The sequence below is a fragment of the Siphateles boraxobius genome, unplaced genomic scaffold, assembly GCF_051911475.1.
Source record: "Siphateles boraxobius isolate OS27281-9 unplaced genomic scaffold, OSU_SipBor_1 23, whole genome shotgun sequence".
Lineage (NCBI taxonomy): Eukaryota > Metazoa > Chordata > Actinopteri > Cypriniformes > Leuciscidae > Siphateles > Siphateles boraxobius.
This window is the reverse complement of record NW_027508844.1, coordinates 1357749-1375052: the sequence shown is the minus strand read 5'-3', so window position 1 is coordinate 1375052 and position 17304 is coordinate 1357749. Positions and strand designations below refer to the sequence as shown.

General features: G+C 45.3%; 12 non-coding genes across 12 annotated transcripts; all 12 read right to left on the bottom strand.

The window, feature by feature from the left end:
• Nucleotides 1-3678: 3678 nt before the first annotated feature.
• On the bottom strand, nt 3679-3751 carry trnav-aac (transfer RNA valine (anticodon AAC)). The gene has a single exon. It is a non-coding gene; the product is annotated as a tRNA-Val (tRNA).
• A 1838-nt stretch (nt 3752-5589) lies between these two features.
• trnav-uac (transfer RNA valine (anticodon UAC)) lies at nt 5590-5662 on the bottom strand. Its single transcript has one exon. It is a non-coding gene; the product is annotated as a tRNA-Val (tRNA).
• Nucleotides 5663-5927: 265 nt separating this feature from the next.
• On the bottom strand, nt 5928-6000 carry trnav-cac (transfer RNA valine (anticodon CAC)). The gene has a single exon. It is a non-coding gene; the product is annotated as a tRNA-Val (tRNA).
• Nucleotides 6001-6123: 123 nt separating this feature from the next.
• trnav-aac (transfer RNA valine (anticodon AAC)) lies at nt 6124-6196 on the bottom strand. Its single transcript has one exon. It is a non-coding gene; the product is annotated as a tRNA-Val (tRNA).
• Nucleotides 6197-11643: 5447 nt separating this feature from the next.
• On the bottom strand, nt 11644-11713 carry trnav-cac (transfer RNA valine (anticodon CAC)). The gene has a single exon. It is a non-coding gene; the product is annotated as a tRNA-Val (tRNA).
• A 405-nt stretch (nt 11714-12118) lies between these two features.
• trnav-uac (transfer RNA valine (anticodon UAC)) lies at nt 12119-12191 on the bottom strand. Its single transcript has one exon. It is a non-coding gene; the product is annotated as a tRNA-Val (tRNA).
• A 459-nt stretch (nt 12192-12650) lies between these two features.
• trnav-aac (transfer RNA valine (anticodon AAC)) lies at nt 12651-12724 on the bottom strand. Its single transcript has one exon. It is a non-coding gene; the product is annotated as a tRNA-Val (tRNA).
• Nucleotides 12725-13993: 1269 nt separating this feature from the next.
• On the bottom strand, nt 13994-14066 carry trnav-cac (transfer RNA valine (anticodon CAC)). The gene has a single exon. It is a non-coding gene; the product is annotated as a tRNA-Val (tRNA).
• Nucleotides 14067-14528: 462 nt separating this feature from the next.
• On the bottom strand, nt 14529-14601 carry trnav-cac (transfer RNA valine (anticodon CAC)). The gene has a single exon. It is a non-coding gene; the product is annotated as a tRNA-Val (tRNA).
• A 410-nt stretch (nt 14602-15011) lies between these two features.
• Nucleotides 15012-15084, bottom strand: trnav-uac (transfer RNA valine (anticodon UAC)). The gene has a single exon. It is a non-coding gene; the product is annotated as a tRNA-Val (tRNA).
• Nucleotides 15085-15543: 459 nt separating this feature from the next.
• On the bottom strand, nt 15544-15617 carry trnav-aac (transfer RNA valine (anticodon AAC)). Its single transcript has one exon. It is a non-coding gene; the product is annotated as a tRNA-Val (tRNA).
• Nucleotides 15618-16886: 1269 nt separating this feature from the next.
• Nucleotides 16887-16959, bottom strand: trnav-cac (transfer RNA valine (anticodon CAC)). The gene has a single exon. It is a non-coding gene; the product is annotated as a tRNA-Val (tRNA).
• Between the last annotated feature and the right edge of the window lie 345 nt (nt 16960-17304).

The following is a 17304-nucleotide window of genomic DNA, read 5'->3' as shown; positions in this document are numbered from 1 at the left end:
CACACAGCTGAGTAAGTAAATCAAGTATTGTGTCATGTGTGTTATATATACCCATGTCAAATTCTTATAAAATTGGTATAAAATTGTACATACTGGAGAGAAACCATTCAAATTATAATGCCTAATTTTTAGGATCATCTGCAGCCACAGGATCCACAGTCTTATCTACAACAGGTTACTTTACACATCAGTTTTGGAGGCTTATTCGGTTACATACAGACTTATCCTCCATTTCTGATTTTTAATTATCTTATTTGTTGTTTTGGCACTGTTCTTGCCTGTTCTAAAAAACATGTTATTTTGTTCTAACTACTGTCAAGGTTTGAATATACCAGTGGTGAGGGTGAGTGCACTTCATGAATTGTATGCATGCTATTTAAACTGTTTTTATTTGTTGTGAAAAAGTGGACTGTTTACTTACAGACATTTGAACATTATCAGAATGTGCATTACTAGAATAAATAACAAAATACATAGAATAAAATAATAAATAATGATTAGTCATTTAATGTAGTCAAGACAATCAAATACATATCATGTACATTCAGTGTTTTAATATGTTTTTAATTTCCTCCCTGTGCTTTTCCTTGCAGCTCTGCTGCAGCCTCCATCAACATCAGCTCCTGTGTGTAGGCCTTCTTCACAGGGTGAAGGCTTTATACCACCTCAAGCAGCACAATCAGCACCTCCACCTGCACCAATGCCGTCTGCACTGACTGAAACCCCTGTTCCCAGCTACTTGAACAAAAAAAGTAAAGACAGTTAAACACACGAGCATTAAATGTGTTATACACGCATATATATATATATATATATGCATTTATTTCCTTTGCTTTGTGTTCCGTGCAGTTCTGACACAGCCTTCACCACCATCACATGCAGTCTCTAGTTCTCCCAGTCCACCAGCTCCTGTGTGTAGTCCTTCTTCACAGACTGATGGTTCTGTACGACCTCCTGCAGCACAATCAGCACCTACAGCTCCTGCATCATTGACGTCTGCACAGACGGAAGCACCTGTTACTAGCTACTTGCAAGATATTAGCCACTGGAACTGCTCTATTCATCAAAGAATTTGGATGAAAATAGAGATGGAGTCTATGGGGCTCTGGCCAGGATCACACCCAGTAAGACACCTAATGAATATGGTCTCCTTGTGGCGCTATCCACCTCAGCCTGAGCTTATAGAGACAAACATGGGCCTTCCGTCACCAAAGTACTTCCAGCTCCATCCCTTTTTCATTTGGAAACCTGAGCACAGTATAAATGAAAGGCTTAGAAACAACTACATCCTGCCCTGTCTCTACAGCTGTCCAAATCCTCATGTTGTGTCCTCAGGTGTGGGAAGACCCCGAGTGATCCTTGGCACTAGTGGGCAATATTACATCCTTGCTTCACGTCTGTGCTGTAAGGCATGTAAAAAATACTGGTTCGCTGATAAACCTCAGTGGGTGGACATGCTACCACAGCGATTCAGAAACATCTTGCCAACCTTCCTCACCCATAAGAAGGCAATCTGTAAAACTGTGATGGATGAACTGAGGCGCTCTGGAAAATCCCCTAATGACATGGCCAACCAGCTGTCTGAGGTGCTTCACCTTAAGTTTGAAAGAGCCCACCTGGCTTACCTTCTCATTGTGCAGAACGTCAGGGATGCTGAAGCAGGGCTGTATGGCCAGAAAACCATCACAGGAGCATTGAGGAAGGATGACACACCTGCTTCGTTTGGGGGTTACGAAGATACTGATGGGTGGCATGGGGTGTCTGTGTCTGCACATTATCTGGTGGAGTGCCTGCTTCAGGAATATCACCGGCAAGAGGCAGCTCTCACTCAGCTCCTTCAAGGAACTTTTGGACAGGTGTTCAGATCAGATCACACACGCAAAGTTGCTAGAAAAGTGACCCTCTCATCTGGCACAATGTCATCCTACGCTGTGATGAACGAGAACTGGATGATCCTGTCCTGGGTGATGCTGCAGTCTGAGAGTGAGCAATCCTTGACTTCAATGTACTGTGGGATGGCCAATCGCTACAGTGCTGCTGGCATATAGGGGTGGTGATGTCGCAGTGGATAATACACATGCCTTTGGTGTGAGAGACCGGGGTTCAAATCCACCGCGAGACACTTAACCCCTAGTTGCTCCAGAGGCGTGCGAAATATAGCAATTGTAAGTCGCTTTGGATAAAAGCGTCAGATAAATCTTGTTCTATAACCAAAATGGCGCCGCAGATGGCTGCCTCGGTGTGGAGCTCTCCATACCCAAGGCCAAGTACCAGTGGGTGGACAGGTAAGAATAATCACATCTCATCACACATCACATCAAGATGTCTAAGCAAAGGTAATGAATACATTAAAATGTATTTCCCTTTTATGTACTTAGGGACTGCTGTGCTGCTTTCAGAGTGATGGACCCAGGACAGTATGAGCACCAGCAGTGGGAAGCTTGGAGGACCACTGAAGCTACTGTGGCAGAGGTTACATCAGGAAACCTCAAGAATGTAAATGCCGCTTGCCAGAAGTACAATGAGGACATGGTGGTTAAACTAGACTTGTTTAACTGTATGCGGCGATTCACCAGGGAATGTGTTTCGGAGCACCATCCTCTGTATAGCTCGTTCTGCCACTTCCTCTCTTCTGCCTTCTCTGTAGTAGATCAGAGTGACCTGGAGAAACTGAGGAAAGCATACAAGTTCTGTGGAACTGAGCCTGGTAATCCCACAAAGCAGCACATCAGAGCGCACTGCAGGACAAAAGTGCCACATCCTAGAGAGCTGGTCCAAAGAGTGGAAGAAGTACTTCACCATTTCCATCTTGCAAAGGATCCCAACAACATCTTCCTTTTTAAACCCTCGATGCTAAAATTGTGTTGGATTCAGCATATCCACATCCTTAGAGGCTGCCTGAGTGACCCTGAGGTGGAGGAAGGAATCCTCTACAGACATGGTGAAACGCTACAACTGAATCATGTCAAGGGTGAAGGAGCTGCTGTGGCCATCTGGATCCCTGTCAGAGGCACTTCACAGCAAGAGGGGTTTCATTTCCACCAGGCTCAGTGGGTAACGGGTAATCGCGTCTCTCCTGAGCTGTTCCAGGCGCAGGGTATGACTGGTGTCGCACGCTGGAATTATCAGCGGCTGGTGGACCTGAAACAGCCTGGGCTTGTCTTACCTGGAGTGTTTGCCCTGTTTTGATGTTGGAGTTAAGCAGGGCATCTATAAGAGTGACTGGGCAACCCAAATATCCAGCCTTCCACATCTCCAGCTGGGACACAAGAGAGAGGTTTGGCTTACAATATGTGGACCCAGGCTGTCGACCTGTGCCTCTTGACTTTGACAAACACAAAAGCAGGAAGACAGACCTAGGGATGCAAGAAGCGTCTTCATCTGGCACTCAGTTCTCATTTCCATCTCAGGTAAGCCTTTAAAGTTCTTTGATAACAGACTTTTTATTAAAAAACAAATACTTTATAATTCTTGCTCGCATATTACACTAATTTTGCTGAATTTCAGAAATGCTTAGAGGATTCCTCTTCTGCTGAGACCGCTCTTGCTGCTGAACCAGAGGCCACCCCCCTGACTTTCATTTTTCAATGTTTTTCTACTCCGAGTGCTGTGACAGTGAAGGAAAAAACATCTGAGGAGTTTCTTTTAGATGCATGTAATTATATTATTCTGTTATACTGTTTCTGCTCGGTTTCAAACCGAGGACCTTTCGCGTGTTAGGCGAATGTGATGACCACTACACTACAGAAACCTATTGTTGAGACAATTGTGCTTTTTAGAAGATGGCTCCTTCCCATAATCTGCCCTGCAAGCATTGTGACAGTCTGTAAATTTCACAAACAACAGAACAGAGGTCATTGGGCATGGCAGTCTGCCTACAGCTCCTTGGTACGATGGCCTTCACCTGTCTTAAAAGTAAGGGTTTTGTAGCGAATTGCAGCATTTATATTTAACATGCCTCCACTTGTTTCCACCCAATTTTGAACTGAGTACCTTTTGCATGTAAAGCAAACGTGATAACCACTACACTACGGAAACTTGGTTTGGATCTCATTCCCACCTCTTCTAGCGAAGCGACTTTTCGCGTGTGAGGCGAACGTGATAACCACTACACTACAAACACGTCTTCAGGTTGCAGACATAAATCTTTAGGTGCACGCTTATTAAAAAGCATATAAAGGAAATGAGCGGTGCACCCACCTAGCGTGGCAAGCGGTTTAAATTTTCTGTCAGAATCCAACCACTGTTTCGAACCAAGGACCTTTCGCGTGTTAGGCGAACGTGATGACCACTACACTACAGAAACCTATTGTTGGTTCATGTGCTTTTTAGAAGATGCCTCCTTCCCATAATCTGCTCTGCAAGCAGTGTGACAGTTTGTAAATTCCACAAACAACAGAACAGAGGTTATTCGGCATGGCAATCTCCCTACAGCTCCTTGGTACGATGGCCTTCACCTGTCTCAAAAGTAAGGGTTTTGTAGCGAATTGCAGCATTTATATTTAACATGCCTCCACTTGTTTCCACCCAGTTTTGAACTGAGGACCTGTCGCGTATAAAGCGAACGTGATATCATGGCATGTGCTTTTTAGAAGATGGCTCCTTCCCATAATCTGCTCTGAAAGCAGTGTGACAGTCTGTGAATTCCACAAACAACAGAACAGAGGTCATTCGGCATGGCAGTCTGCCTACAGCTCCTTGGTACGATGGCCTTCACCTGTCTCAAAAGCAAGGGTTTTGTAGCGAATTGGAGCAGTAAATTTAAAATGCCTCCACTTGTTTTCCGCCCAGTTTTGAACTGAGGACCTTTCGCGTGTAAAGCAAACGTCATAACCACTACATTATGGAAACTTGATTTGGACGTCAGTCCCACCGCTTCTAGGGTACGCTTGTTCAAAAGCGACTGAAACTATAGACTGCCCAGTGTTTTTAACATGGCAAAATGCTGCTAATTTTGTTGGCAGACCGAACATTTTATATTACTGTAAAGGAAACCTCAATGGTCATTTGTTTTATTTTTGTCCTTTTCTAAAGAGATTAAACCACAAACATCCCTGCAAGTGTACTGACCTGCTCAACAGAAAATCGCATACGAAATTTTTGCAAAAACCACCCACAGTTTCGAACTGGGGACCTTTCGCGTGTGAGGCAAACGTGATAACCACCTCACTACGGAAACATGTCTTAAGTTTGCAGACATAAATCTTTAGGTTCACGCTTATTAAAAAGCATATAAAGGAAATGATCGCTGCACCCACCTAGCGTGGCATACAGTTAAAATTTTCTGACAGAATCCAACTACTGTTTCTGCTCGGTTTCGAATCGAGGACCTTTCGCGTGTTAGGCAAACGTGATGACCACTACACTACAGACACCTATTGATGAGGCACATGTGCTTTTTAGAAGATGCCTCCTTCCCATAATCTGCTCTGCAAGCAGTGTGACAGTCTGTGAATTCCACAAACAACAGAACAGAGGTCATTCGGCATGGCAGTCTGCCTACAGCTCCTTGGTACGATGGCCTTCACCTGTCTCAAAAGTAAGGGTTTTGTAGCGAATTGCAGCATTTATATTTAAAATGCATCCAATTGTTTCCGCCCAGTTTTGAACTGAGGACCTTTCGCGTGTAAAGCAAACGTGATAACCACTACACTACGGAAACTTGATTTGCAAGTCAGTCCCACCGCTTCTAGGGTACGCTTGTTCAAAAGCGACTGAAACTATAGACTGCCCAGTGTTTTTAACATGGCAAAAAGCTGCTAATTTTGTTGGCAGACTGAACATCTTATATTACTGTACAGGAAACCTCAATGGTCATTTGTTTTATTTTTGTCCTTTTCTAAGAGATTAAACCACAAACATCCCTGCAAGTGTACTGACCTGCTCAACAGAAAATCGCTTACGAAATTTTTGCAAAAACCACCCACAGTTTCCGCCCAGTTTCGAATTGGGGACCTTTCGCGTGTGAGGCGAACGTGATAACCACTACACTACGGAAACAGGTCTTCAGGTTGCAGACATAAATCTTTAGGTGCACACTTATTAAAAAGCATATAAAGGAAATGATCGCTGCACCCACCTAGCGTGGCAAACAGTTAAAATTTTCTGTCAGAATCCAACCACTGTTTCTGCTCGGTTTCGAACCGAGGACCTTTCGCGTGTTAGGCGAACGTGATGACCACTACACTACAGAAACCTATTGATGAGGCACATGTGCTTTTCAGAAGATGGCTCCTCCCCATTTGGTGGTTCTAGATCGGTTCCAAATATGTGTTTCAGCAAAACGGTTCGAAGGAAACGCCCGATCGGCCCGAAACTGACGTATGCGTCCCGTCACGGGCCCCTGGGACGGGTTCTAGAGTTCCGCGTCCCTCTGACATTTTTTCGCGCTATTTGGCCACCAACAGCCCCATGGAATAAGTTGCACGTGGGACGTCAAAAAAACAGGGGCCAAAAGGGGTCGAAAGGTCGCAGCGGCCCCAAACTCGACGCGGTGGGTGTTCGGGGGCCCCCGGTTCTAGATCCCGGGTTTGGTGGTTCTAGATCGGTTCCGAGTGTGTTTTCAGTTTGACCCATCAAGAGGGAATTCCAGTCTATGAGCTGACTATGAGTGCAAGTGGCCTTTGAAGAGAAACTTGAACAAATGTGGAAAAAAAATTAGCCCTGAGTTCTAGAGACTCGTCCTCCTGATATGTCGTTCGGAGGCCCGAGGGGGCCCGGCACGCAGTGTTTGGGGCCCGTGGGACCTCCGGGGGCCGAACAGGGGCCACTGACACGTGTGACTTATCCCATTCATTTTCACAGGTGTTTGGTGGACGTGTGACAGAAAGGTCCGATCGGCCCGAAACTGACGTATGCGTCCCGTCACGGGCCCCTGGGACGGGTTCTAGAGTTCCGCGTCCCTCTGACCTTTTTTCGCGCTAATTGGCCACCAACAGCCCCATGGAATAAGTTGCACGTGGGACGTCAAATAAAAAGGGGCCAAAAGGGGTCGAAAGGTCGCAGCGGCCCCAAATTCGGCACAGCGGTAGTCCGGGGGCCCCCGGTTCTAGATCACGGGTTTGGTGGTTCTAGATCGGTTCTAAGTATGTGCTTCAACAAAACGGTTCGAAGGAAACGCCCGATCGGCCCGAAACTGACATATGCGTCCCTTCACGGGCCCCGGGGACGGGTTCTAGAGTTCCGTGCCCAAAACTGCTCGTTTGGCCGTAAAAAGCCCCCCTTGACCTGGAAGCGCCTGTGAAGTTTAAACTGAATAAGTTGCACGTGGGAGGGCGGAAATACAGGGGTCGAAAGGTCGCACCGCCTCCAAATTCTACGCCCTGGTAGTCGAGGGGCCCCCGGTTCTAGATCCTGGATAGCAGGGTTCTAGATCGGTTCCAAGTGTATCATTTTTTTGTGCAAAAATCTCCTCACTTTTGGTCCTACTGAGCATATGTCTTTCTGTGTGTGCAAGAGGGCTGCCATTAATTGGACCATGTGCTCGGTGAAGGGTGGACAGAAAGGTCCGATCGGCCCGAAACTGACGTATGCGTCTCGTCACGGGCCCCTGGGAAGGGGTCTAGAGTTCCGCGTCCCTCTGACCTTTTTTCACGCTAATTGGCCACCAACAGCCCCATGGAATAAGTTGCACGTGGGACGTCAAAAAAACAGGGGCCAAAAGGGGTCGAAAGGTCGCAGCGGCCCCAAATTCGGCACGGCTGTGGTCCGGGGGCCCCCGGTTCTAGATCACGGGCTTGGTGGTTCTAGATCGGTTCCAAGTATGTGTTTCAGCCAAACGCTTTGAAGGAAACGCCCGATCGGCCCGAAACCGACACGCGGGTCTCGTCACGGGCCCCGGGGACGGGTTCTAGAGTTCCGCGTCCCTCTGACCTTTTTTCGCGCTAATTTGCCACCAACAGCCCCATGGAATAAGTTGCACGTGGTACGTCAAGTAAACAGTCGCCCTAATGGGTCAAAAGGTCGCAGGACCTCGAGATTGGTCACGGACGACCGCCACGGGCCCCCGAATCGGGCCCCAGAGTATCGTGGCTCTAGATGCTTCCTGAGCCTAGTAGGCCGTCTAATCCTAACTGCTGAATTAACCCTTGCAGACACATGCTCCCATAGAGATCAATGGGAGACAGAGAGGTGCATAAAAAATAGCTAACAATAAACTTGGCATGTCTCGACCTAGCCCGCTCTGTCTGTCGCAGAGGGCCACGTGACGCAACTTTTTGTAGAGTTTGGGGCCCCTCGGACCCCTGGGGGCCGCGCGGGAGCCACTGACACGTGCAACTTATCCCATTCATTTTCATAGGCGCTTGGTGGACATCCCCACGCAACGGTCCCAATAGCTCCGAATGGCTCCGATTTGAAATCTGTGGCCCCTCAGGGTCCCCTCAGACGGTCCGCAAAGACTGGGGTCCGTAGTACCCCGTTAAGTGCGTTACAGTCAAAAACAGCATCCCATCTGTAACCTATTTGACGGGTGCCCTAAATGCTGTCCGTGGACAGTCCATTTTTAGGCTAATTATGCATAATTATTAGCTTTAATGTACATCAGTGTGTTGTATTGTGTCCCCTGTGTGGTGTACAGTAGGTTTCACCTCATAAAACCTCTGTAATTATGAAATATGACCTGTTAATGCATTGACCACGGACAGCCTATTTGGGCCCCGTCAAATAAGTTGCAGGTGGGACTTCACCACATGTGATGAAATCGCCTAATCATTACGGGGATTCACCCGCTGAAAATGTCTAAGTTAAAAACAGCATCCCACCTGTAGCTTATTCGACAGGGTCCAAATAGGCTGTTCATGGACAGTCCATATTTAGGCTAATTATGCATAATTAATAGCTTTAATGTACATCAGTGTGCTGTAGTGTGTCCCCAGTGTGGTTTACAGTAGGTTTGACCACATAAAACCATTGTAATTATGAGATATGACCTATTAATGCATTGACCACGGACAGCCTATTTGGACCCCGTCAAATAAGTTACAGGTGGGCCCTTACTTTGCCCACCTGTAACTTATTTGACAGGGTCCAAATAGGCTGTCTGTGGACAGTCCATTTTTAGGCTACAGTGGGCCCTTAATTTGCCCACCTGTAACTTATTTGACAGGGTCCAAATAGGCTGTTCGTGGACAGTCCATTTTTAGGCTAATTATGCATAATTGATAGCTTTGATGTACATCAGTGTGTTGTATTGTGGCCCCTGTCTAGTGTACATTAGTTTTTACCTAATAAAACCATTGTAATTATGAAATATGACCTATTAATGCATTGACCACGGACAGCCTATTTGGACCCCGTCAAATAAGTTACAGGTGGGCCCTTACTTTGCCCACCTGTAACTTATTCGACAGGGTCCAAATAGGCTGTTCATGGACAGTCCATATTTAGGCTAATTATGCATAATTAATAGCTTTACTGTACATCAGTGTGTTGTATTGTGTCCCCTGTGTGGTGTACAGTAGGTTTCACCTCATAAAACCACTGTAATTATGAAATATGACCTGTTAATGCATTGACCACGGACAGCCTATTTGGACCCCGTCAAATAAGTTGCAGGTGGGACTTCACCACATGTGATGAAATCGCCTAATCATTACGGGGATTCACCCGCTGAAAATGTCTAAGTTAAAAACAGCATCCCACCTGTAGCTTATTCGATAGGGTCCAAATAGGCTGTTCATGGACAGTCCATATTTAGGCTAATTATGCATAATTAATAGCTTTAATGTACATCAGTGTGTTGTATTGTGTCCCCTGTGTGGTGTAGAGTAGGTTTCACCTCATAAAACCACTGTAATTATGAAATATGACCTGTTAATGCATTGACCACGGACAGCCTATTTGGACCCCGTCAAATAAGTTACAGGTGGGCCCTTACTTTGCCCACCTGTAACTTATTTGACAGAGTCCCTGTAAGCTGTCCCTGGACATGCCATTTTAAGTCTAATAATGCATAATTCTTCTGATGGGACACATAGGCCATTCGTGGCCACACAGGCGGTCAGTGGGATGAATAGGCCGTTCGTGGTCACATAGGTGCACAGTGGGATGAATAGGCTGTTCGTGGTCACACAGGCGGTTAGGGGGATGAATAGGCTGTCCGTGGTCACTTAGATTGGCCGTGGACAGACGGGCCGTTCGTGGTCAAACAGGCTGTCAGTGGGACGAATAGGCTGTCCGTGGTCACTGGGCGGGGCCACGGGCCGTCACTTAGATTGGCCGTGGACGGACGGGCCGTTCGTGGTCAAGCAGGCTGTCAGGCTGCGTCGAATCGACTGAGGGCGGTCGGCGAGTCACCCCCTGTGGCCGACGCCCGTAGCCCGGCACCGTCGGCCGGTCCCCCAAAAATCACCTAGGGGGCGTCGCGCAGGGGTCCACTAACCTCCTACCACGGACTACCTTTTAAGCTGTCCGCGGACCCCTTCCCTAACCCGGTGGCCTAAAGGGCGTAAGGGTTTTGTAGCGAATTGCATCATTTATATTTAACATGCCTCCACTTGTTCCCACCCAGTTTTGAACTGAGGACCTGTCGCGTGTAAAGCGAACGTGATAACCACTACACTACGGAAACTTGATTTGGACGCCAGTCCCACCTCTTCTAGGGTACGCTTGTTCAAAAGCGACTGAAACTATAGACTGCCCAGTGTTTTAAACATGGCAAAAAGCTGCTAATTTTGTTGGCAGACCAAACATTTTTTATTACTGTACAGGAAACCTCAACGGTCATTTGTTTTATTTTTGACAGAAAATGTTCCTGCATCCCTGCAAGTGTACTGACCTGCTCAACAGAAAATCGCATATGAAATTTTTGCAAAAACCACCCACATTTTCCGCCCAGTTTCGAACTGGGGACTTTTCGCGTGTGAGGCGAACGTGATAACCACTACACTACAAACACGTCTTCAGGTTGCAGACATAAATCTTTAGGTGCACAATTATTAAAAAGCATATAAAGGAAATGAGCGCTTCATCCACCTAGCGTGGCAAACAGTTTAAATTTTCTGTCAGAATCTAACCACTGTTTCTGCTCAGTTTGGAAACCGAGGACCTTTCGCGTGTTAGGCGATCGTGATGACCACTACACTACAGAAACCTATTGATGGAGCATGTAGTTTTTAGAAGATGGCTCCTTCCCATAATCTGCTCTGCAAGCAGTGTGACAGTTTGTAAATTCCACAAACAACAGAACAGAGGTTATTCGGCATGGCAATCTGCCTACAGCTCCTTGGTACGATGGCCTTCACCTGTCTCAAAAGTAAGGGTTTTGTAGCGAATTGCAGTATTTATATTTAACATGCCTCCACTTGTTTCCACCCAGTTTTGAACTGAGGACCTGTCGCGTGTAAAGCCAACGTGATAACCACTACACTACGTAAACTTGATTTGGACGTCAGTCCCACCTCTTCTAGGGTACGCTTGTTCAAAAGCGACTGAAACTATAGACTGCCCAGTTTTTTAAACATGGCAAAAAGCTGCTAATTTTGTTGGCAGACCAAACATTTTTTATTACTATACAGGAAACCTCAATGGTCATTTGTTTTATTTTTGTCCTTTTCTAAAGAGATTAAACCACAAACATCCCTGCAAGTGTACTGACCTGCTCAACAGAAAATCGCATACGAAATTTTTGCAAAAACCACCCAAAGTTTCCGCCCAGTTTCGAACTGGGGACCTTTCGCGTGTGAGGCGAACGTGATAACCACTACACTACGTCTTCATGTGGCAGACATAAATCTTTAGGTCCACGTTTATTAAAAAGCATATAAAGGAAATGAGCGCTGCTACTACCTAGCGTTGCAAGCAGTTAAAAATTTCTGTCAGAATCCAACCACTGTTTCTGCTCGGTTTCGAACCGAGGACCTTTCGCGTGTTAGGCCAACGTGATAAACACTACACTACAGAAACCTATTGATGAGGCACATGTGCTTTTTAGAAGATGGCTCCTTCCCATAATCTGCTCTGCAAGCAGTGTGACAGTCTGTGAATTCCACAAACAACAGAACAGAGGTCATTCGCCATGGCAGTCTGCCTACAGCTCCTTGGTACGATGGCCTTCACCTGTCTCAAAAGTAAGGGTTTTGTAGCGAATTGCAGCATTTATATTTAAAATGCATCCACTTGTTTCCGCCCAGTTTTGAACTGAGGACCTTTCGCGTGTAAAGCAAACGTGATAACCACTACACTACGGAAACTTGATTTGAACATCAGTCCCACCGCTTCTAGGGTATGCTTGTTCAAAAGCGACTGGAACTATAGACTGCCCAGTGTTTTTAACAGGGCAAAAAGCTGCTAATTTTGTTGGCAGACCGAACATTTTATATTACTGTACAGGAAACTTCAATGGTCATTTGTTTTATTTTTGTCCTTTTCTAAGAGATTAAACCACAAACATCCCTGCAAGTGTACTGACCTGCTCAACAGAAAATCGCATACGAAATTTTTGCAAAAATCACCCACAGTTTCCGCCCAGTTTCGAACTAGGGACTTTTCGCGTGTGAGGCGAACGTGATAACCACTACACTACAAACACGTCTTCAGGTAGCAGACATAAATCTTTAGGTGCACGCTTATTAAAAAGCATATAAAGGAAATGAGCGCTGCACCCACCTAGCGTTGCAAAGAGTTTACATTTTCTGTCAGAATCCAACCACTGTTTCTGCTCGGTTTACGAACCGAGGACCTTTCGCGTGTTAGGCGAATGTGATGACCACTACACTACAGAAACCTATTGACGAGACGAATGTGCTTTTTAGAAGATGGCTCCTTCCCATAATCTGCCCTGCAAGCAGTGTGACAGTCTGTAAATTCCACAAACAACAGAACAAAGGTCATTCGGCACCCACCTAGTATCATTCGGCATGGCAGTCTGCCTACAGCTCCTTGGTATGATGGCCTTCACCTGTCTTAAAAGTAAGGGTTTTGTAGCGAATTGCAGCATTTATATTTAAAATCCCTCCACTTGTTTCCACCCAATTTTGAACTGAGGACCTTTCGCCTGTAAAGCGAACGTGATAACCACTACACTACGGAAACTTGGTTTGGATCTCATTCCAACCTCTTCTAGCGTACGCTTGTTCAAAAGCGACTGAAACTATAGACTGCCCAGTGTTTTTAACATGGCAAAAAGCTGCTAATTTTGTTGGCAGACCGAACAGTTTATATTACTGTTTAGGAAACCTCAATGGTCATTTGTTTTATTTTTGTCCTTTTTTAAAGAGATTAAACTACAAACATCCCTGCAAGTGTACTGACCTGCTCAAAAGAAAATCGCATACGTAATTTTTGCAAAAAACACCCACAGTTTCGAACTGGGGACCATTCGCGTGTGAGGCAAACGTGATAACCACTTCACTACGGAAACAAGTCTTCAGGCTGCAGACATAAATCTTTAGGTGCACGCTTATTAAAAGCATATAAAGGAAATGAGCGCTGCACCCACCTAGTGTGGCAAACAGTTTAAATTTTCTGTCAGAATCCAACCACTTTTTCTGCTCGGTTTCGAACCGAAGACCTTTCGCGTGTTAGGCGAACGTGATGACCAATACACTACAGAAACCTATTGATGAGGTGCAGGTGGCCTTCGATGGCCTTCACCTGTCTCAAAAGTAAGGGTATTGTAGCGAATTGCAGCATTTATATTTAAAATGCATCCACTTGTTTCCGCCCAGTTTTGAACTGAGGACCTTTCATGTGTAAAGCAAATGTGATAACCACTACACTACGGAAACTTGATTTGGACGTCAGTCCCACCGCTTCTAGCGTACGCTTGTTCAAAAGCGACTGAAACTATAGACTGCCCAGTGTTTTTAACATGGCAAAAAGCTGCTAATTTTGTTGGCAGACCAAACATTTTTTATTACTATACAGGAAACCTCAATGGTCATTTGTTTTATTTTTGTCCTTTTCTAAAGAGATTAAACCACAAACATCCCTGCAAGTGTACTGACCTGCTCAACAGAAAATCGCATACGAAATTTTTGCAAAAACCACCCAAAGTTTCCGCCCAGTTTCGAACTGGGGACCTTTCGCGTGTGAGGCGAACGTGATAACCACTACACTACGGAAACACGTCTTCATGTGGCAGACATAAATCTTTAGGTCCACGCTTCTTAAAAAGCATATAAAGGAAATGAGCGCTGCTACTACCTAGCGTTGCAAGCAGTTAAAAATTTCTGTCAGAATCCAACCACTGTTTCTGCTCGGTTTCGAACCGAGGACCTTTCGCGTGTTAGGCCAATGTGATAACCACTACACTACGGAAACTTGATTTGGACGTCAGTCCCACCGCTTCTAGCGTACGCTTGTTCAAAAGCGACTGAAACTATAGACTGCCCAGTGTTTTTAACATGGCAAAAAGCTGCTAATTTTGTTGGCAGACCAAACATTTTTTATTACTATACAGGAAACCTCAATGGTCATTTGTTTTATTTTTGTCCTTTTCTAAAGAGATTAAACCACAAACATCCCTGCAAGTGTACTGACCTGCTCAACAGAAAATCGCATACGAAATTTTTGCAAAAACCACCCAAAGTTTCCGCCCAGTTTCGAACTGGGGACCTTTCGCGTGTGAGGCGAACGTGATAACCACTACACTACGGAAACACGTCTTCATGTGGCAGACATAAATCTTTAGGTCCACGCTTCTTAAAAAGCATATAAAGGAAATGAGCGCTGCTACTACCTAGCGTTGCAAGCAGTTAAAAATTTCTGTCAGAATCCAACCACTGTTTCTGCTCGGTTTCGAACCGAGGACCTTTCGCGTGTTAGGCCAATGTGATAAACACTACACTACAGAAACCTATTGATGAGGCACATGTGCTTTTTAGAAGATGGCTCCTTCCCATAATCTGCTCTGCAAGCAGTGTGACAGTCTGTGAATTCCACAAACAACAGAACAGAGGTCATTCGCCATGGCAGTCTGCCTACAGCTCCTTGGTACGATGGCCTTCACCTGTCTCAAAAGTAAGGGTTTTGTAGCGAATTGCAGCATTTATATTTAAAATGCATCCACTTGTTTCCGCCCAGTTTTGAACTGAGGACCTTTCGCGTGTAAAGCAAACGTGATAACCACTACACTACGGAAACTTGATTTGAACATCAGTCCCACCGCTTCTAGGGTATGCTTGTTCAAAAGCGACTGGAACTATAGACTGCCCAGTGTTTTTAACAGGGCAAAAAGCTGCTAATTTTGTTGGCAGACCGAACATTTTATATTACTGTACAGGAAACTTCAATGGTCATTTGTTTTATTTTTGTCCTTTTCTAAGAGATTAAACCACAAACATCCCTGCAAGTGTACTGACCTGCTCAACAGAAAATCGCATACGAAATTTTTGCAAAAATCACCCACAGTTTCCGCCCAGTTTCGAACTGGGGACTTTTCGCGTGTGAGGCGAACGTGATAACCACTACACTACAAACACGTCTTCAGGTAGCAGACATAAATCTTTAGGTGCACGCTTATTAAAAAGCATATAAAGGAAATGAGCGCTGCACCCACCTAGCGTTGCAAAGAGTTTACATTTTCTGTCAGAATCCAACCACTGTTTCTGCTCGGTTTACGAACCGAGGACCTTTCGCGTGTTAGGCGAATGTGATGACCACTACACTACAGAAACCTATTGACGAGACGAATGTGCTTTTTAGAAGATGGCTCCTTCCCATAATCTGCCCTGCAAGCAGTGTGACAGTCTGTAAATTCCACAAACAACAGAACAGAGGTCATTCGGCACCCACCTAGTGTCATTCGGCATGGCAGTCTGCCTACAGCTCCTTGGTATGATGGCCTTCACCTGTCTTAAAAGTAAGGGTTTTGTAGCGAATTGCAGCATTTATATTTAAAATCCCTCCACTTGTTTCCACCCAATTTTGAACTGAGGACCTTTCGCCTGTAAAGCGAACGTGATAACCACTACACTACGGAAACTTGGTTTGGATCTCATTCCAACCTCTTCTAGCGTACGCTTGTTCAAAAGCGACTGAAACTATAGACTGCCCAGTGTTTTTAACATGGCAAAAAGCTGCTAATTTTGTTGGCAGACCGAACAGTTTATATTACTGTTTAGGAAACCTCAATGGTCATTTGTTTTATTTTTGTCCTTTTTTAAAGAGATTAAACTACAAACATCCCTGCAAGTGTACTGACCTGCTCAAAAGAAAATCGCATACGTAATTTTTGCAAAAAACACCCACAGTTTCGAACTGGGGACCATTCGCGTGTGAGGCAAACGTGATAACCACTTCACTACGGAAACAAGTCTTCAGGCTGCAGACATAAATCTTTAGGTGCACGCTTATTAAAAGCATATAAAGGAAATGAGCGCTGCACCCACCTAGTGTGGCAAACAGTTTAAATTTTCTGTCAGAATCCAACCACTTTTTCTGCTCGGTTTCGAACCGAAGACCTTTCGCGTGTTAGGCGAACGTGATGACCAATACACTACAGAAACCTATTGATGAGGTGCAAGTGGCCTTCGATGGCCTTCACCTGTCTCAAAAGTAAGGGTATTGTAGCGAATTGCAGCATTTATATTTAAAATGCATCCACTTGTTTCCGCCCAGTTTTGAACTGAGGACCTTTCATGTGTAAAGCAAATGTGATAACCACTACACTACGGAAACTTGATTTGGACGTCAGTCCCACCGCTTCTAGCGTACGCTTGTTCAAAAGCGACTGAAACTATAGACTGCCCAGTGTTTTTAACATGGCAAAAAGCTGCTAATTTTGTTGGCAGACCAAACATTTTTTATTACTATACAGGAAACCTCAATGGTCATTTGTTTTATTTTTGTCCTTTTCTAAAGAGATTAAACCACAAACATCCCTGCAAGTGTACTGACCTGCTCAACAGAAAATCGCATACGAAATTTTTGCAAAAACCACCCAAAGTTTCCGCCCAGTTTCGAACTGGGGACCTTTCGCGTGTGAGGCGAACGTGATAACCACTACACTACGGAAACACGTCTTCATGTGGCAGACATAAATCTTTAGGTCCACGCTTCTTAAAAAGCATATAAAGGAAATGAGCGCTGCTACTACCTAGCGTTGCAAGCAGTTAAAAATTTCTGTCAGAATCCAACCACTGTTTCTGCTCGGTTTCGAACCGAGGACCTTTCGCGTGTTAGGCCAACGTGATGAACACTACACTACAGAAACCTATTGATGAGGCACATGTGCTTTTTAGAAGATGGCTCCTTCCCATAATCTGCTCTGCAAGCAGTGTGACAGTCTGTGAATTCCACAAACAACAGAACAGAGGTCATTCGCCATGGCAGTCTGCCTACAGCTCCTTGGTACGATGGCCT